Below are 17,547 nucleotides of genomic sequence, written 5' to 3'. Positions count from 1 at the left end.
TATACTTTCATGGGTAAATCATACCAATATTTCAAATATTTACAGGTTCTTCACCTCTCTTGCTTACTTCTGCATGTTTTGAGCTTTTGAAGTTGGAGCCCTGCCACGGCCCCTGTAATTCAGTAACTTAACCTGTCCTTGAATTCCACTAGAAAACAGAATCGCTCTGTTGGGCCAGGTTCATGCAGCCATCACCACAATCATATAAGACATGTATCCTTAATCCAAGCAGTGATCAACTCTAAGTCGAAACCAGCATCTGCATTTATCGCGTACATCAACTTGGTCCGCATTTGTTCTTTACTGAACCACCATCAATGTCCGAGCCATCGAGAGACGGGAAAAAGAACATTGTTAGCAGAGAATGCATGAGTGCTTAATACACAACCAGGACGCCAATATTGTTGGCATCAATTAGATGTTCATCTAGAACAGGCCAGCTCAAGGAATGAAATACAAAAACAATATATCAACAACTTCAAAATAAAGAGTGGCTCTATTATAATTATCTAAAAATACTTAATAATGCTGTACCATCTCTAACATATGAAACATTATGCAATTTTGATATCCTGTTGTGTAAGCCAATGATAATGAACAAAGTAATATCAAGGTACTCATGGATGTAGGAAGCTGAATGTCATTTTAAAGAATCAAGTACTTACTTTTTATATGGTGGGAGCTTCAGCAGATTCATGCATGTGGCAGATGTCGGTAATCGGTCAAGATCCTCTTCAGAAACAATCAGAGGAGCAGCCCTACATTTGAGAAAAGCCCAATCAAGATCAACTGTCAATATTAAGACGAGAATTAAAAAAGAAAAGTGCAACAAACCTTTGTATGCAGAACTTTGGTTCAAGATACTTAAATCCAAGAAGTGGTCCACGAGAACAGCCAGTCACAAACCTGCAAGATTGTTCAACAAAAACATTGTAAACTTATCAAAGATTACAATGATTTGTCAACAATCATGGAATGCAAGCTGAACCTAACAAGCTTGCAAACTACGATAACTCAAAGCTTGCACGGACCAGAGTCCAGCCAAGCAAGGGGCTGGATCACCGGTTCACTGGTCCGACCGTGGGCTCAATCGGTCAGAGTGTATATATATATATCATAGAAAATTTGATATAATGTAAGAAAATTATGCATAACTATTAATAAGTTTTCTACTTTAAATACTACTCTTAGGTCACATAGACCAACGTTCTGCACTACTCTTTAGTTGCAGCATAAATAGAAAATAATCATGAATCATCTAATACTTTAAAAAAATATAGAAAAAATTATATCTAATGTAGGAAAATGGAGACCATATTGGTATTTTTTATAATCATAAATAGAAAAGTTTTGATAATATCCAAAAAAAAAGAAGCATATCTGCTTTTTATTTACCACAAAAGGCAAAAGGAATTGACTGTCTATTGCAAAAAAGAATTGATTATTGAAATTACTATCTATTTATAATAGCTTCATCTAATGACATATATAAAATATGGAAGTATAATAAATAATCACCATACTAGAGCATCAAACGTTGTCTAAATGGCTGACCAGTTCTTAAGCACATACGAGATAATGAGATCGAATCTCAATTCAAGCATTATTCTTCCAATTCTCTAATTTAGAGTCCAGTTTATCCGGTTTTCCACCTGACCGGGTCGCTGGATGTTAAGAGTATGCCCTAGAAGCCAATTTGGCAGACGCATTGTAATTATTCTGGAGGCATGAAATTTGTACTTGATCTTTTATTAATTAATAAAATCAGGCATTTTGTTCATTCGTGTTATTATGTGTCCATGAATCGTCCTAGAAATTAATAAAATGATAACACATATTCTCAAGAGTTGAGAATTTAAGGCATGTGTAATTAATAGTTAATTCTTGAATAGCTCCTGATCGATGGATCATCACGAAGGACAGTGATCGATCCGATGAGATTAGTGCACAGATCACTTTCCTTGATGGACGAGTCTTAAGTCCATAGTGTGGCGACACTGGGGTGATTGTGCAAGTGCTTGCTAGAGAACAAGGGTACTGAGCGTGACCAAAGCAAGAAATCACTTGGATGTCTATCCACTCGTCAGTGACTTACTTGATGCTGCAGTTGTATGACTAGTACTTAGACCTGCGATGCCTCAGCTAATCACGGTGAGGTTGCTGTAGTTTGACGAGCACATAAACATAGACCCTAAGGATCCTTGTGGCGTAGATTGGCTGCAGTAGGTTCACTGTTGGATTAGGGTTGCATCTAGATGGGATCTATCGACCTTGATAGATTAAGAGTGATCCTATGTGATTTATGAGACTAAGTTCGAAAGAACTTGGCCAGGGCAGTTCTGCAAAAAGAGTTTTCTAAATCTCGAACTTGAGTCAAATAAATCTGACATAAGACAGACGATGGAGTTTGACGAGTTATCCATAACCTCCGTCATGTCGGGATCCATGATAGAGGTACTGTATCATACGCTAACTGCACCTAGAAGTTCATCCATTCCGTTCTGCTGAATCGTCACTATATGCTGCTAGGTGTCACTAGTGGATTGTGAGACTCGAAGGCATTCACTTGGTGATCAGTGAACCCTAAGAGTAGAGTTGAAATCGTTTCAACCCATTGAAAGAGGTTTCGATGAAATTATGATAGAGATCATAATATATCTCACTATCAGTCAGAATAGAACCTACGAGGTCACACACATTAGAAGTTTTGATCGTTCCGATGGTTGAATAGTGATTTAGAATCGCAATTGATCTTGATTGTCAATTTGATTGACAATTAGAGTTAGTGAATTAAAGAAGAAGGATTTGCAATTGGATTGCAATTTAATTGATTTAATTGGACCTAATTAAATTAGGCTTAACCTTATTGGATAAGGATGGGAAGGCCTAATTAAATAGAACTCCTTATGAGATAAAGAACTTAATTCATGAAGTCCAATTTGGATCCTAATTGGATTACGATTCACATAAATCAATTTGGAGGACACATTGGGTTCTAATTGGATTAGACTTCAATTGATCAAGTGGGACCATGAAATTTCTAATTGGATTCGGAGACCCATGCATGGAAGGAAAGGAAAGATCCCTTCCTCCATACATGTGAGGCAAATAAGGAAAGAGGGAGGGGCGTCCGCCCCTCCTCACACGCACAAAGAAAGGAGGGGTGTCCGCCCCTACTTTCCTTTCATGGTCCACACGCCAAGAGGAGGGGCGGATGCCCCTCCTCTTCCTCCTTGTTCACGCAGATTGCTACATGGCATGAGCACGTCCCTTGGATTCTTTTCAATCACTTTTAAGTAAGGATTGTGATAGAATTAAGTAAGGGGTGTAGCTGATTTTAGAGGGATGAATCAAGAAGTGATTGATTCTTGAAATTATTCCTTGTTTGTATGGGCATGAGATGCCTATTTAAAGGGCCCTAGCGTGAAGCATAGGAGCATTGAAGTCCCCTTGCAGCCGGCCACCCTTCCTCCCTTCTCCCTGGCGTGAGCAAAGAAAGAAGAAGAGGCGTCTTCTTCATCTTCTTCCTCCTTCCTCCTTCCTCTCAGAGTAATCAAGGAGTTGATTAAAAGGAAGAGGAATTCAGCTATTAAAGGTGATCTCTGCAAGGGAGCTAGCACCCCGGTGAGATCTTGAAGCGATCTGTACCTCGTGTGGATGCCTGTAGTGGCCGGACGCTTGTGCGACTTCGAGCGAACCAAAAATTCTACGATCATCAGATAGCGGTGAAGTTCTACCCGCTCAAAGGTAAAGATTAGATCTTTATAAATTCTATACAATTAGGAATTGTAGTAGATCTGAAATTAATCTAGTCTTTTAATTTTAATCTTCCCTTTAGATTTCATAAATCTGAGTTAGAGAACTCTAGAAAATTTTTGAAATCTATGTTCTCTAGAACGTTCATGAGATGAACGACCTCGCGTGTCTTTCCGCTGCGATCGTCGCAACGCGTGCAGGGGTACTCCGATACTTGATTCACAAAAACCATCCGATTTTTCACTGGGTCAATTACATTTCCAGTCCCATTATGAAAACAGACTGGACAAGGGGCCAGTATATGGGTTTCCTGTCTGACCGGACAGTATAATCCAGATTTAATAACAATGACTAATAAAATGCATGTCCACCAGAAATCTGGTGGCAATCTTGAGCTTTTTCATATTTCCTTCTGACAGAGAAATGTTTGAGAAAGAACAGCCGATCCTTGTAGATGAGAAAAATCTAAAGGAGCAGATCAGAAAATGAGGCAGATCTGCTAATTCTTGTGACACCTGTTGACCATAAGGAAAGATCTGAATACCAATTTACCCACATTTTGATCAATTCATCAAGAGGCATGAACATACAAACTCTTGCCGAGAATTTTAGTTGCTGCTAGCTGACACATGCATAAATTGTCTCAAGATGAACTTGTTACAACTTACACCAATCATTCAATCCTGAACATTCTATTTAATCCTAAGCAAAATTGCTTATGAAAGTTGGCTGACGTCTCAAGATTAACCTCATGTAACATCAAGCTGTAAGTGAGTCAATGGTCAATTTTTAAACCATACTGCTAATACAGAATGAATTGCACAGAACCTTTTTCTAGTTCAGCTGCTCATCTTACTGTTAAATACTTGAAGACAATCAAAAAAAAAAGAAAAAAAAGTGGAAGACTTGAAAGAAAACAAGAGATCACCAAATGGCTAGTATGTGTGCATGCACGCATAAGAGCACATATAAGGGCTTGTCTATAAGAGAAGGTTTCATGCATGTCTGCGTGTCAGAGTATGTGAATCAGTGAATGTATGTCTGCATATATCAAACTGGGAAAAAGGCTCACTTAACAAATTTCTTCTGATATTCCAAAGAAAAGCTTTTAAGGACTTCCCAGAACATCTCAATCACATGATGATCCTGCAATGATAGACACAGTCAAACCAATAGCATCGAACAGCCTATAGATGGTATACCGAACAAGAAACACATTCATACACCAACAGAATGAATTATGGAGCACATCAGATTTGGCTCTTGCCCATCAATCAAAAAGAAAACCAGCAGCGCTTGTACTAGTCTACTTGCATAATAAAGTACCACAAGTAGCCTTAGGATGCTAGATCCTAGTCTTCATATGTTCTCAGGAGTAAGCAGTGTCACCAATTAGAGAATATTGTATAACAAGCCACACATGTAACAGAAAGGAAACTTCAATTTGTTTGACTCAATGCATCTAACACCATAATGGCTATAGACTGAGACAACATGCACATTCAAATAAACAAGTATCCAGCATCACCAGATGACTTGATACTATTCAGCCACCAAATATAGTTATGTGATAGGAAGATGTTCTCATATGAAACTAGAGAGTGGAAAAGTGGGAAGGATGTTAGATTTGGGGATTCACTTGAGTAGTGAGAAAGGGAACCAAGCGAGGTTTTGATGTTTGACCAGGATGATTATTACACTTATGGGCATCTGGGACAGTAACTGAGCCAAGCTTCAAGCTTGGGTCTGATAAAGAGCTCGCTGAAGATTGGTTTGAAATTAATTTCAATCTTGAACTCCAAGATCAAGATTGATTTGTTTGCCATTATTTCGCGCTCAATTTTCGAACCAAGTCAAAAACAGGTCCATTTATCAGCATTATAATCCTAAATCAAACTGAAATCAACTTGAGACTAAATGAAGCTTGTTTCAAGCTTGAATTGAAGCTCAATTCTTGATTTCAAGCTAACATTAAGATTTGGTTCAAGCATAAATTAACATTTAATTAACCCAAATAATAAAAAATATGCACCAAATACAACCTTCATTCAATGATCTATTAGACATAAAAGTACTTAAATATAATTTAAATATATTCAAGCTTTATCGAGCTGAGCCTAATTGAGCTAGGATCATTTTTGGCTTGGCTTGAAATCAATTTGAGCCTATTTTGCTGGTCCAAGCTTTGTTTGTTTAGCTCCAAATCAAGCCTGATTCATGCTTTTTCCGAACAAAGCTCGAGCTTCTCAGTTCGTTTGACACCCCTACAGGCACCCAAGATTGCCTAGAAGGGCACTCTACTTGATGGTTGGGAAGCATCATATCTTTAATGACATTAAGAAGTTTCGTGTCAAATTGGATTGAATGGTCACCTCACTGACAATGAGGTCCTGAACAAATTAATGTGTTCAATAACAACATTTCTGTAGGTGGAAGCATGCATGGTGGTTTTGTACAAGCTATGCCAAGAAAACGAGCAAGTAATAGTTGTTTATAACATTATTAGTTGCAACTTGTAATGATTGTGGTTCGGAAGTACGTAGCTTTGGTGGTGATTGGCTAATTTGCTGAAACCCAGCATTGGTTTTGTTCTTGGATGATGAAACATGAATTGGTTGTATGCAAGCTAAATGGTGCAAAGTTCATATTTTTCAATCCGTGGAAACCTTCCCTTCACATCAAAAAGTGTAACGATCCAATTCAAAACCCTTGAGCCAAAGCAACTCTGTTGCCACTCGATCTGATGCTTGCTACCAGAGCTTTATCGCTCTCATTTCACATGATCTGAAATAACCCCTTTTTGTATGCTCTTTGTTAATGATGTACCTCTATGAATATTTATATTGATAACATATTGTGGTTTGAACATTGTACCAAAAATTTTTTGAGCATTGTACCAAAATTTTACCAAATGCGTTAAAATCTTTCAATTAACTCTTTTTAATCTGATTATTCTGGAATAACCAAATAATAACTTTCTACTATTAACATTCTAGAAAAACTAAATGTATTGCTTCTCACATCTGTGTCCATGTGACACTGAATCAAACACCTCTTTTATAGGAAAAGAAAGTAATAACAACTTCGCATGCATCCAAGGGATAAGATCTATGCAACGAAAAATTAAAAAAAAAAAATAGCACACTGCTGGATAATAATCACAACAATAATGAACACTGGGATGCAGACTATGAAGCACACATTCAAATACATGATATGATTATGACACAATATGGATAAGCCAACCGATCAAGTCACAAAAAAAAAAGCAAAAAGGGCTGGGGTACAACCATAAATAGATACATACATATCATTTTTTTATATATTTCTGCCAAAGAGCATCCATAAAGTATAATGGGTTATCACAATAACATACAATGATATGAACATAAGAAACACTAAAACTAAGGACCCATTTGGTATTGCTTTTTTTTTCTGTTTTCATTTTCAAAAATCTAAGAAGAAACTGAACTAGATTGAACAAAAAGCTTGATGAAACACTTCCCTTTTTTCAGATTGTTTGCAAAACTTTTATAGCTTTCGACAACAAGATTTGTTGCTTTCAGGAAAAAGAAAAAAGAAAATAAAAGCAAGGATGGAAAAAGTTGTGTGCAAATGCTATCATCAACATCAATCTCCACACGGTATTCTACCAATTTTTATTGAAACAAAAGCAAAAAAAACAACAATGCCAAACAGGAACCATCCAATGTTAAAAGATCAATACTCATCCAAGCGCCGGAGGGAGGGGAGGGAGGGGAGTCCCGCTTCACCTCATCTTTGGCATAATTTTAAATAACGCAATACTTAAAAATAAGTGCCCCATACACGTCCTAAGTGCTAACCATATACAACAGGTATCAAATCCAGTAAGCTAGCAGATATGAACTGGCATGCAATTTGAAGTATTTGCCAGTCCTAGGTTGAAGGTCATTGACCTGAAAAGTCAGAACGGGTACATCACTTTGAACTGGTATCAACATAAGCACAATATATTTACAATATATTGTGATCATAAGCAAAAAACAACATATTTACAAATAAAGCACAATGGCAGCAAGCTTCCAGAGTGACATGCTCTTATGATCAAGTCCACAAGTCCAAAATACAGATCACCATCTATTTCTATTTTACGTTCAGTCAATTAGAACTTACTGGATGATAGCCACCGCTATAATGAGCATTCGAGCGCAGATCATCGACATCCATGCCTTCTAGCGAGCCTGATATAAGAAGCTGATATAAAAAAAAAAACTCAATATAAGATAACCAATAAATTCATTGCCTCATATAACATGAACAGTCAAGGTCCTGACAGAAGAGATATCACAAACAAGATTAACTATATAAGGCTGGGAAAGGGTGTGAATTGATTCCTCCAGTAGCCACCCAAATTAGGTAAAATTAAGCATTGGTAATGTAATTTCCTAAAAAAACTACTCTAAGGCTTGATTTATCAAAAGAAAAAGGGTTTTTTGCGTACATACCCTCCTAAATATTGAAATTTGCATGAATACCTTCAAAAATTGATATTTGCATATATACCCTCATCAAACACTTGTTTTGTATGTATACACTTCTTTTTCTTTTTTCTTTTTTTTTGCATATGAACCTATGCCATCTAACGCCGTTAAGTTAGCAGTTTAAAATTGAAATGATAAAAATACCATTAATAGTAAAACATGCAAAAAGAAACGTTTATAAGGGTATATATGCAAACAGCAATTTTTGAGGATATTCATGCAATTTTATATATAGAAGGGTATATACGCAAAAAAAAAAATCCTTAGATTTTTGCATAAATACCCTTCTACATATTGGTATTTGCATGAATATCCTCCAAATTGATATTTACGTGCATGCCCTCACAAAACACTATTTTTCTATGAATACCTTTGACATAGCGATTTAGCTAACATAATTAGCCAAAATCATATTTATTTAAATTAATTAAAATTATGAAAGCATCTTTTTATTCTTGAAGTGGGTAACATGTTACCAGGTCTCACTGAAAACTAATATCTCCATCTCCTTTGAGAAATAATCTGATCTCCCTCGACCTTCTTTTTCACTTCTCCGTCTGGAATCAAAACCATTCCCTCAAGTCCCTTCTCAACCATAGACAACCCTTCATTGTATTCTTTTTTACATGAAGATGGTCAGATCCTGCTTTTAGTTTTATGAATTATTTAAAAAAAAGTGTTGTGAGAGATTTGCAACATTTATATTTAAGTGTATGAGATTTGCAATGTTTATCTTTTAGAGTTGAAAAATTTTTCATGGGCAGGCTGGTGGCTGATTTAAAATTACGGCGACAAGATGGACCTCATACTCTAGATTTTTTGTCTAGAAAATTGAAGCTCCAAAGAAAAGTAGCTTAAGGTATACAAGGGGTGGCCTTCTACCACATGGCCGCGAAGGTTGTTAATAAGTCTGAAGGATTTGAAGAACTTTAATGATTTTGTTTGCGGATGATTGATGTTGTTCTTCCATCCATGAGCATAGCAGTAGCAAGGAAGCTTGATCCTTGCAATCTATTGTGTGTCTTTAAGAGATTCTAATCATTTTTTATATTCTAATACATACTCTCATATATGCATCTATAACAATAAATATTATAAGCTATGTTTTGATGAAATAAGATATGGTGGTTGTTATAAATGAAAAAGAATAAAGTTGAATAATCCCATGATTAGTAAAAGAACTTTCATAACTCTTTTTGTTATCTAACTGTCGATCAATCTTTTTCTTAAGAAATATTTTTACAGAAAATATTGAGGAACAAACACCAGACAAATCCCAATGTTAAAACATGTTGAAATAGAAAAAAAGTAAAATTAGACTCTTTTTTTTTTTACATGTAAACCCTCCTAAATATATGAAATTGCATGAATACCCTCACAAAGTGTCATTTGCATATATACTCTTATCAAATGTTTCTTTTTGTATATCTACCCATTAAGAGTATTTCAGTCATTTTTAATTTTAAACTGCTAATTTCTTAATGGCGTTAGATGGCATGGGTATATATGCAAGAAAAAAAAATGAAGAATATACACGCAAAACAAATATTTTTTATAAGGGTATACATGCAAATATCAATTTTGGAAGGGTATTCATGCAAATTTTAATATTTAGGAGGATATGTACGCCAAAAACCCCCCAAAAACAAGTGGGCCAATTAACCAGAAAGGAAACTAATCTCATGACAACTTCCAGATACCAAAGGAAACTAATCAAATGACACACATGGGAGGAGAAAGAGATAGAGAGATGGAGGGGTGAGCTTCTATGTGATGGATCAACCCAAAATAGGGGAAGTTGCTTAGAGGTCCAAAGTTAGATCCGTTTATAACAAATAGTCCCTGTTGACTGTTCTTTTAATAAGCGGTCCATTGACATATGAAATGCCATAAGGAGACCAAAATACCCCTGACTTTTTTCCTCTTCCGTCGTTCCTCGTATGCTCTGTGTTCATTTGAACGAGCCGTATTCAAACTTACCGATTCCAGCCCTCGTTTCGTCCCCAATCTTTGTATCCTAATCCTCTCTTCCGACGGAAAAAATTCCATAAAAATCTCGCCCGATTCCGCTTGATTTTTACGCCCCGGTTTCAAACCCTAGAACTGCAAACCACTTCCCAACGGTACTCGATCTTCCTCTTTTCCCCTGTTAAGCCGTTCCCCTTTTGGAAAAGTAGAACCCTTCCGATCCGATTCTGAGGAGCAAGGAGATATTTTCTGTCCGGCCTCGGAGTCGACCTTCGAACCGACTTCGCCCTGTTCGTTTGTAGCGGAAGCTTAGGTGGACATTGGTCTCTCCAACCTTCCCTGAGGCGTCTCTGCATTCCTTCAACAGGTTTGTCACCGCATACTTTCTCGAATAATGTATTGAACACGGACGTGATATGCAGTATTGTACGGCATTCCAGATAGTTGTTGGAATGGTTTAGTGGTTTTGCCGAATTAATGGACAGAGAGGTTGTGGTAGCACATTTGAGATATTTGTTGTGAAAAAATTTTTCTATTCCGTGCTAATTGTGTTATTTGTTTTAGTTTTTAGGATGATTTATTTTCCGTTGACTGCGTTTAAAAATATAATTTGTAACTATATTTGTGATGCAAAAATCTAAGATGGCCCCAAAGCAGAGTACCGGCAAAAAATCCTCTGTTGGCCTAAGTAATATGGTTAATGGAAGGTGTTATTTCACCCACTTTGTAAATTTTATGGTCACCCTAATCCCGTGCATGTCTAATGAACAGAAGGATAGAATACGTGACACTCCATTTGGGCACATGCTAGATCTACCGTATATAAAATAGAGTAGGCCTATCTTGGACACATTGCTCTCCCTTTGGGATAATGTTGAGGAGGGTTTTTGGTTTGGTAGGGTTATAGTGCCTTTTGTAGGGACTGATTTCGCACTAATCCTTGGTTTGAGTGCGACGGGTAATGAGGTGCAACTGCATAGGAAAGGGAGGGTTACGTGTGACCTCATCACCCGGTTTTTTGATAGTGACCACCAGAAAGCCAGTAGAGATGCAATTAAAAGTAGATTACAAGTCCTTGTCGGTAAGAGCAGTCGACAAGATGTGGAGGATTTTACAAAATTATGGGTTCTCTCTTTTTGGGACTATCCTCTTCCCAACCGTACGCTACTATGTCCCTAAGACATTATGTTCATATGTCGATGATTTAGACCGCTTAGGTTCGTATAGTTGGGCTCTTGCCGTTTTCTCTTTTCTTCGGCAGCAAATACCTAGTCTAGCCGATAGTGTGAAGACTAGAAACATCACAGGCCAAGGGGTTGGTAGATACATGGATGGCTGCACGGTCGCCCTGGTGGTAAGCATCATAAGATGTTTTTTTAAAATTTCATTGTTACGATATATATATTTAGATGTAATTTGATGTTTACAATGCATTTTTGGCAGGTATGGGCTGTTGAGCATGCTAACAGCATTGTTGGAAGGCACCGGCCACCGTTCATGTATCCACGTCTCGTACGCTGGAACAACACCCCATTCCCCCGCAGGGTGGACGTGATTGCGGATGTTATGAAAAATTTAAAACGATTTGAGGTTTGAATGTTGAATTCTTACATTGGAAATATTTTAACTTGTACGTAAATTTAACTGTTCGCATGCTTTAGGTTATTAAGAAGCTAGAACCAAGAGAGGAGGAGTTGCACCTTCTCTCGCCAGGAAGGCCACAATTACTACGGCCTGATGAGAGGCGTACGGAGACAGAACAGCAACAATTCGTGCATGTCGGAACTCAAGTATTAGCAGCTTACTGTGACATAGCATTTCCAAACACAGTTAAAAGCACTTTTGATTTGGCATGCACTTTTCACTTGCCGGCACATAGTTCAAGTCTGCACACATGGATGTATGCCTACAGTTTGTTCAATTCATACACCACATTCATTACTGTGTTGTTTTAGATTCCGTCATCCAGCCAAAGTGATCGACATCCACTGCGGGGAATTCACACATGTATCACAGTGCTTGAGACGTGTTTGCTACAACATGGCTTTAGTTTACCAGACCCTCATCCTATTGGGGATGTCGAGAATACCCGCATAGAACAGCTCGATAAGAGGGTGTCGACAATAGAGAGGGTCCTACGAGATAAGGGCCTTCTGGTTGATGACAAACCTGGGGAGCATGCTACAGTTCCCGCTGAGGTAAGCATGTTTCCTCTGTATAAGGTCTGACAAGTTAACTATCAGTTCTAATATGACTCGACTTGCTTGATTTAAATATGATCTTCCTTGGTTACGTGAAGGAGCATACTACAGTTGATCCACCTATTCACAACAATGCTCTTCAGAAAGATCATATGCAGCATAGTGCTGATTCGATGGAGGTATGTAATTTTTTGGTACGTAGTGTTCGCAGTTTTTAGAATGGTAGTATAAATTGTCTTCAAAATGCATTTTCTTATCAGGTTATTTGGTCCACTGATGCTGAAGCTAAGAAGAAAGCTGGAGCTCCGAGCTCATATGTGTCCTCCTTATGCAAGCGCATGAAGCTGGGAGCACGCGAGCGCAAACCATCGGAGAAAGCGAAGGCCATATCACACCAGCCAAAGACTTATAAAAGGGCTAAAAAAAGGTCACAGTTGCCCAAATAGGTGAGGTTTGTACGGGAATTACTATTGATACCAAGGATTCGCCCGCTCGGTCAACCAACATATTCGACCCACCGACAAGTTCATTAATGAAGCTCCACAAATTTGCTCCAACATGGGAGGAAACCTCCCCCTCGGGAACAGTATAGAAATGTTGTCTCGTCCATATGTGTTTATTTATCCATATTGAATTTGCTAAGTCTATACAGTTAAGTTTCCTAACCAAAATATATGTCTTCACCATTTATTCAACTTAGCATATAGTGTCGTCCACTAAAGTTAATGATCTTGAGAGAGTGGCACTGAAACGTAGCTTTCATGGGAAGGGGACAGGTATACTCCCTATTTACTATGAAGAAGCTATTAAATTCTTCCTTGAAGAACATGAGTTTGGTAACTTACCGTTTTTCACAATTATCGTATTGAAAGTTGCTTAAACATTTGAATTATGTAAGGATATAATATGGGAGGACGAAGATCGTACCAAACCTGCATGCAGCCCTGATGCCTTAGTGCAGCTCCTGCATGACAAGCCACTACGGAGTGATGTATGCTCCTACAATGAACTACTACTGGAGAAATATAATTTGGTATTGACTGCGTACTTTTATTGCGTACAGGTAATCAATATGTACTTTCGCATTTTGGACTTCTGCCTTGTGCGTATACTGAGATTATTGACAATCCGTGTTTATATTTGCACTGCGAGATCCAGGTTTTGACTTACTGCTCATGATGTCTCGTCCTTACATTTTTCCAATTGAAATTCAGCGTGCCAACGGGGCTGTAACAAATAAATTGTATGCAGGCTGCCGTGCTCCAGCATCTACCATTGGATTACCTCTTAATTACCATTAATGTTACCAAAAGAATCATAGTCATTGGTGCCCAGTATTCAAACATGGCTTCGAGAATTCAGATGTGCCGATCTTCAAAAGTGTAGATATCTCTTCATTCCGATGAATACGGGATGGCATTGGTATCTACTTTCTCTGGACTTGAAGGACCAGCGTTTCGAATGCTACAACTCCTTGTGGAGTTTCAACGTTGGGGTGGACACTGTTAGATACGTTGGTATCACTTGTGAAATTTGATATTACTGATTTCCTTCTTTATCATAGGTATGTTCTTAAAATTTTGCATTCTTCACATTATTGCAGGCATCTTTTTTGAGATCGTGGCTAAACGACTATGTCGGATTTCGTATCCCTGAATTAGCATATTGTGAAATTCGACAATGTGCACAACAACGAAATGATAGTGTTGACTGCGGGGCATACATGCTTATGTTTGCAGAGGGACTTACCCGAGGCAGCACGAGACCATTGCAGGAAGAATTGAAGGATCCATCTTTATACAGGAGCTGGGCTGTAGGGAGTATTCTATTACATTCCGGGAGCGTTGCCTTTGATAGGTTTAGGTCAATGTACCATGCGAAGACTTGTACAGAGAAATCGTAGACTACTTGTTGTATCACATGAATGCAAATGAGTTGTAAAACTTGATTGTAAATGTGTTCTAAAGGATGTTTGTCCAACTGTAATTTTCATGTTCTGTGTAATATAACATTTTCACAGATAATATCATTATTCCCCTTTTTTGTCCATATTGATTGGCAATTTTTTCAACTTCCTGTCATGCTCATCGCTTAAATGAAAAGTCCACGGTGACTTATTAAACTGAGCCACTTAAACGTATTTTCATATTGTCACGTAATTCATATTGAAAATTTCTCGTAAATCAAATGCAATCTCAGAATGGTTGAAAATCGATTTGTACAGTGCAAGTTCATCGCAACATTATCAACCCGCACTAAACTAACAATGATATGCATCAACATTTCTGGTTTCATAAAGCGTGTCGGAGTTTGAGAAACTGTCTTCAGCATTACATTCCTGGGGTCAACTCCTAAATTCAGGGGTCGACACTTGTCCTCCACGAGTCGACTCAATATATAGACTGGAGTCGACTCTGGCACACCAGCCACTCTTAAGGGTCGACTCCCTTATGTCCAGAGGTCGACTCCAGTCTGCATGAGGTCGACACTTAGGCTTTGGCTGTTTTCGGCTGCTCTCTGTCTTTGCTCTGTGCCACTTAAGGGGTCGACTCGCCATTCACTGGGGTCGACTCCCTTAGAATGGAGTCGACTCTGGCACACCAGCCACTCTCAAGGGTCGACTCCCTTATATCCAGAGATCGACTCCAGTCTGCCTGAGGTCGACACTTAGGCTCTGACTGTTTTCGGCTGCTCTCTATCTTTGCTCTATGCCACTTAAGGGGTCGACTCGCCATTCACTGGGGTCGACTCCCTTAGACTGGAGTCGACTCTGGCACACCAGTCACTCTCAAGGGTCGACTCCCTTATGTCCAGGGTCGACTCCAGTCTGCCTGAGGTCAACACTTGGGCTCTGGCTGTTTTCGGCTGCTCTCTATCTTTGCTCTGTGCGACTTAAGGGGTCAACTCGCCATTCACTGGGGTCGACTCCCTTAGACTGGAGTCGACTCTAGCACCCAGCCGCTCTTAAGGGTCGACTCCCTTATGTCCAGAGGTCGACTCGCCATTGACTGGGGTCGACTCCATAATGAGCACCCTAATTAACGGTGTTTCCAGACAAGTTAAATGTGTTCCCAGACAACTTAACTGTGTTCCCAGACAGCTATTAACTGGGTTCCAGACAACTTAACTGTGTTCCCAGACTCCTTAACTATGTTCCCAGACTACTTAACTGTGTTTCCAGACTCCTTAACTGTGTTCCCAGACTCCTTAACTGTGTTCCCAGACTACTTAACTATGTTCCCAGACTTCTTGACTGTGTTCCCAGACTACTTAACTCACACAAGTTCTGTTTTAAATTTTAATCAAGTTAACTTTTATTTCTTTCCCCCTTTTTAGCAATCTTCTCGATGTTACGAATACACAATTACCATAGAATAAAAATATCATTATACAAGCCATGTTGGTCAAAAATAGAACATTTCATTGCACTTGTACAGATTACAAAAAGATATTACAATGAGTCTCCTCGAGACCTATTAAACTCTTGCAGACAAAATAACCTAAGTTTCTAGGAAAAGAAGAAATCAAGGGGCAGTGAAACTCGAAGAAGCTCATGCCTGTCTCCCCAATAGAAGACTTAGTACCTCTGTAACTTTCTGCAGAATGGCTGCAACTTCAAAATTGGACTAGAGATAGGACTTGTTCAGCTGAGCTAAAGTCTGATTGTTCTTATGAAGTCCTTGTAGAAGTTTGTTGCATACATCCTCTACATTTTCATTCAGTTTCTCCATGTCCTTTCTGACAGATTGTTGAAGCTTTTTTGTCTCCTCTTCTATGTCCACAAATCTCTGGTACTGTCCTTGAACAAGACATCGAAGACTGACCATTTCTGCCCTCATATCAGCGACCAATTGAGAGACGGTTGCGTTGGAAGGTACCAAGTCTGTACAAGCAACATCTCTAGAATTTCTTAACTCTTGCACGATATCTTCCCTTAGTGCTCTGAACTGCTCAGCACTAAGTCTAACTTCAGTGGGCTGCTGAGGTTGGGCAATTGGTTCTTCAGTGGGAGGATGAAATGATTCTTCATTTTCGACAGGTCGCTGCTCTTCTCTATGGCACGCACTGGTCTTCCCTTCATCTTTTCTTATCCATTGACCATCTTTCTTACGAAAACTCATTCGATGTAGGGACCGGTCATTGTAAGTATCCCAACGTGAAAGAATTGTAGATGGCTCCCCTTCAGTATTTACACCGAACTCCTCGAAGACTAAGGTTAAGAGCATTCCATATGGCAAGGATGTCTTAGCTCTAGAGGCAGACTCTAGCATGTGTCTAATCATCAGGTGAGGTAAACTAAGAGGGCTACCGTTCAGAATGTGGAATATAACAAGAATATCTCTTTCGGACACAAAATCAAACCTACCTGTTTTCGGAAAGAGGATTCGGCTAACAATATGATGTAATAGTCGATTTTCCACACTAAGTCGGTTGGCTGAAATTTCCTCAAGTGGACGTACATTTTCTATACCTAGAAGATATTGAAGGCCCAACACTCTATTTTCTAAAAAATCTTCGGTTGAACCAGAGGTTGGCATGTTCACAACACTCCCTAGGGTTTCCGGGTTTAGCAGATTGGAGTTCCATTTACCACACTTTCAAAGCTAGCAATTCCGGTTTTGAGATTGGCATAGAATTGGCGAACAAGGTTCGGGTACATCGGAATGTTAAGGGAACATAGGGTTTTCCAACCCATGGCTTTGAGCTTCAGACCTATGGTAAAACCCTCGGCTTCTAAGAAATCGAAATCTATTTTCCTACCGAGAGAAACAGGATGAGTTACCAAGGGTACTTGCCTAGGAGGAGAAGGTGGAGCATGCGGACGAGGAGGAGGAACATCGTTTCTTGCCTTGGACCTTCGCTCGGTAGCTTCGGGAACATTACTTCTCTTCTTTGAAGACCGCATGACTTGCTTCCTCGGCATGGCGACGAATGGATGATAGATAGAGAGGAGGGAAGCAAGGAATCGGAACGAAAAGACGCAAGGAGCACGGGAAAGGAAGAAATTAGGTCGACTCCACGAAAATAGAAGGGAAGAGGGAGTCAATTGACTCGGGGTTTTATTTCGTTATTCGAGTTACGGGTCGACTCGAATAACT

General features: G+C 38.9%; 1 pseudogene; it reads right to left on the bottom strand.

Moving 5' to 3' along the window:
• Positions 1-665: 665 nt before the first annotated feature.
• The window catches only part of LOC103698671, a 56,762-nt pseudogene continuing 39,880 nt past the window's right edge, over positions 666-17,547 (bottom strand).

Source organism: Phoenix dactylifera, unplaced genomic scaffold, assembly GCF_009389715.1.
Source record: "Phoenix dactylifera cultivar Barhee BC4 unplaced genomic scaffold, palm_55x_up_171113_PBpolish2nd_filt_p 001027F, whole genome shotgun sequence".
Lineage (NCBI taxonomy): Eukaryota > Viridiplantae > Streptophyta > Magnoliopsida > Arecales > Arecaceae > Phoenix > Phoenix dactylifera.
Note: the sequence above shows the minus strand (reverse complement) of the source record. Positions and strands in the feature narration are given on the sequence as shown.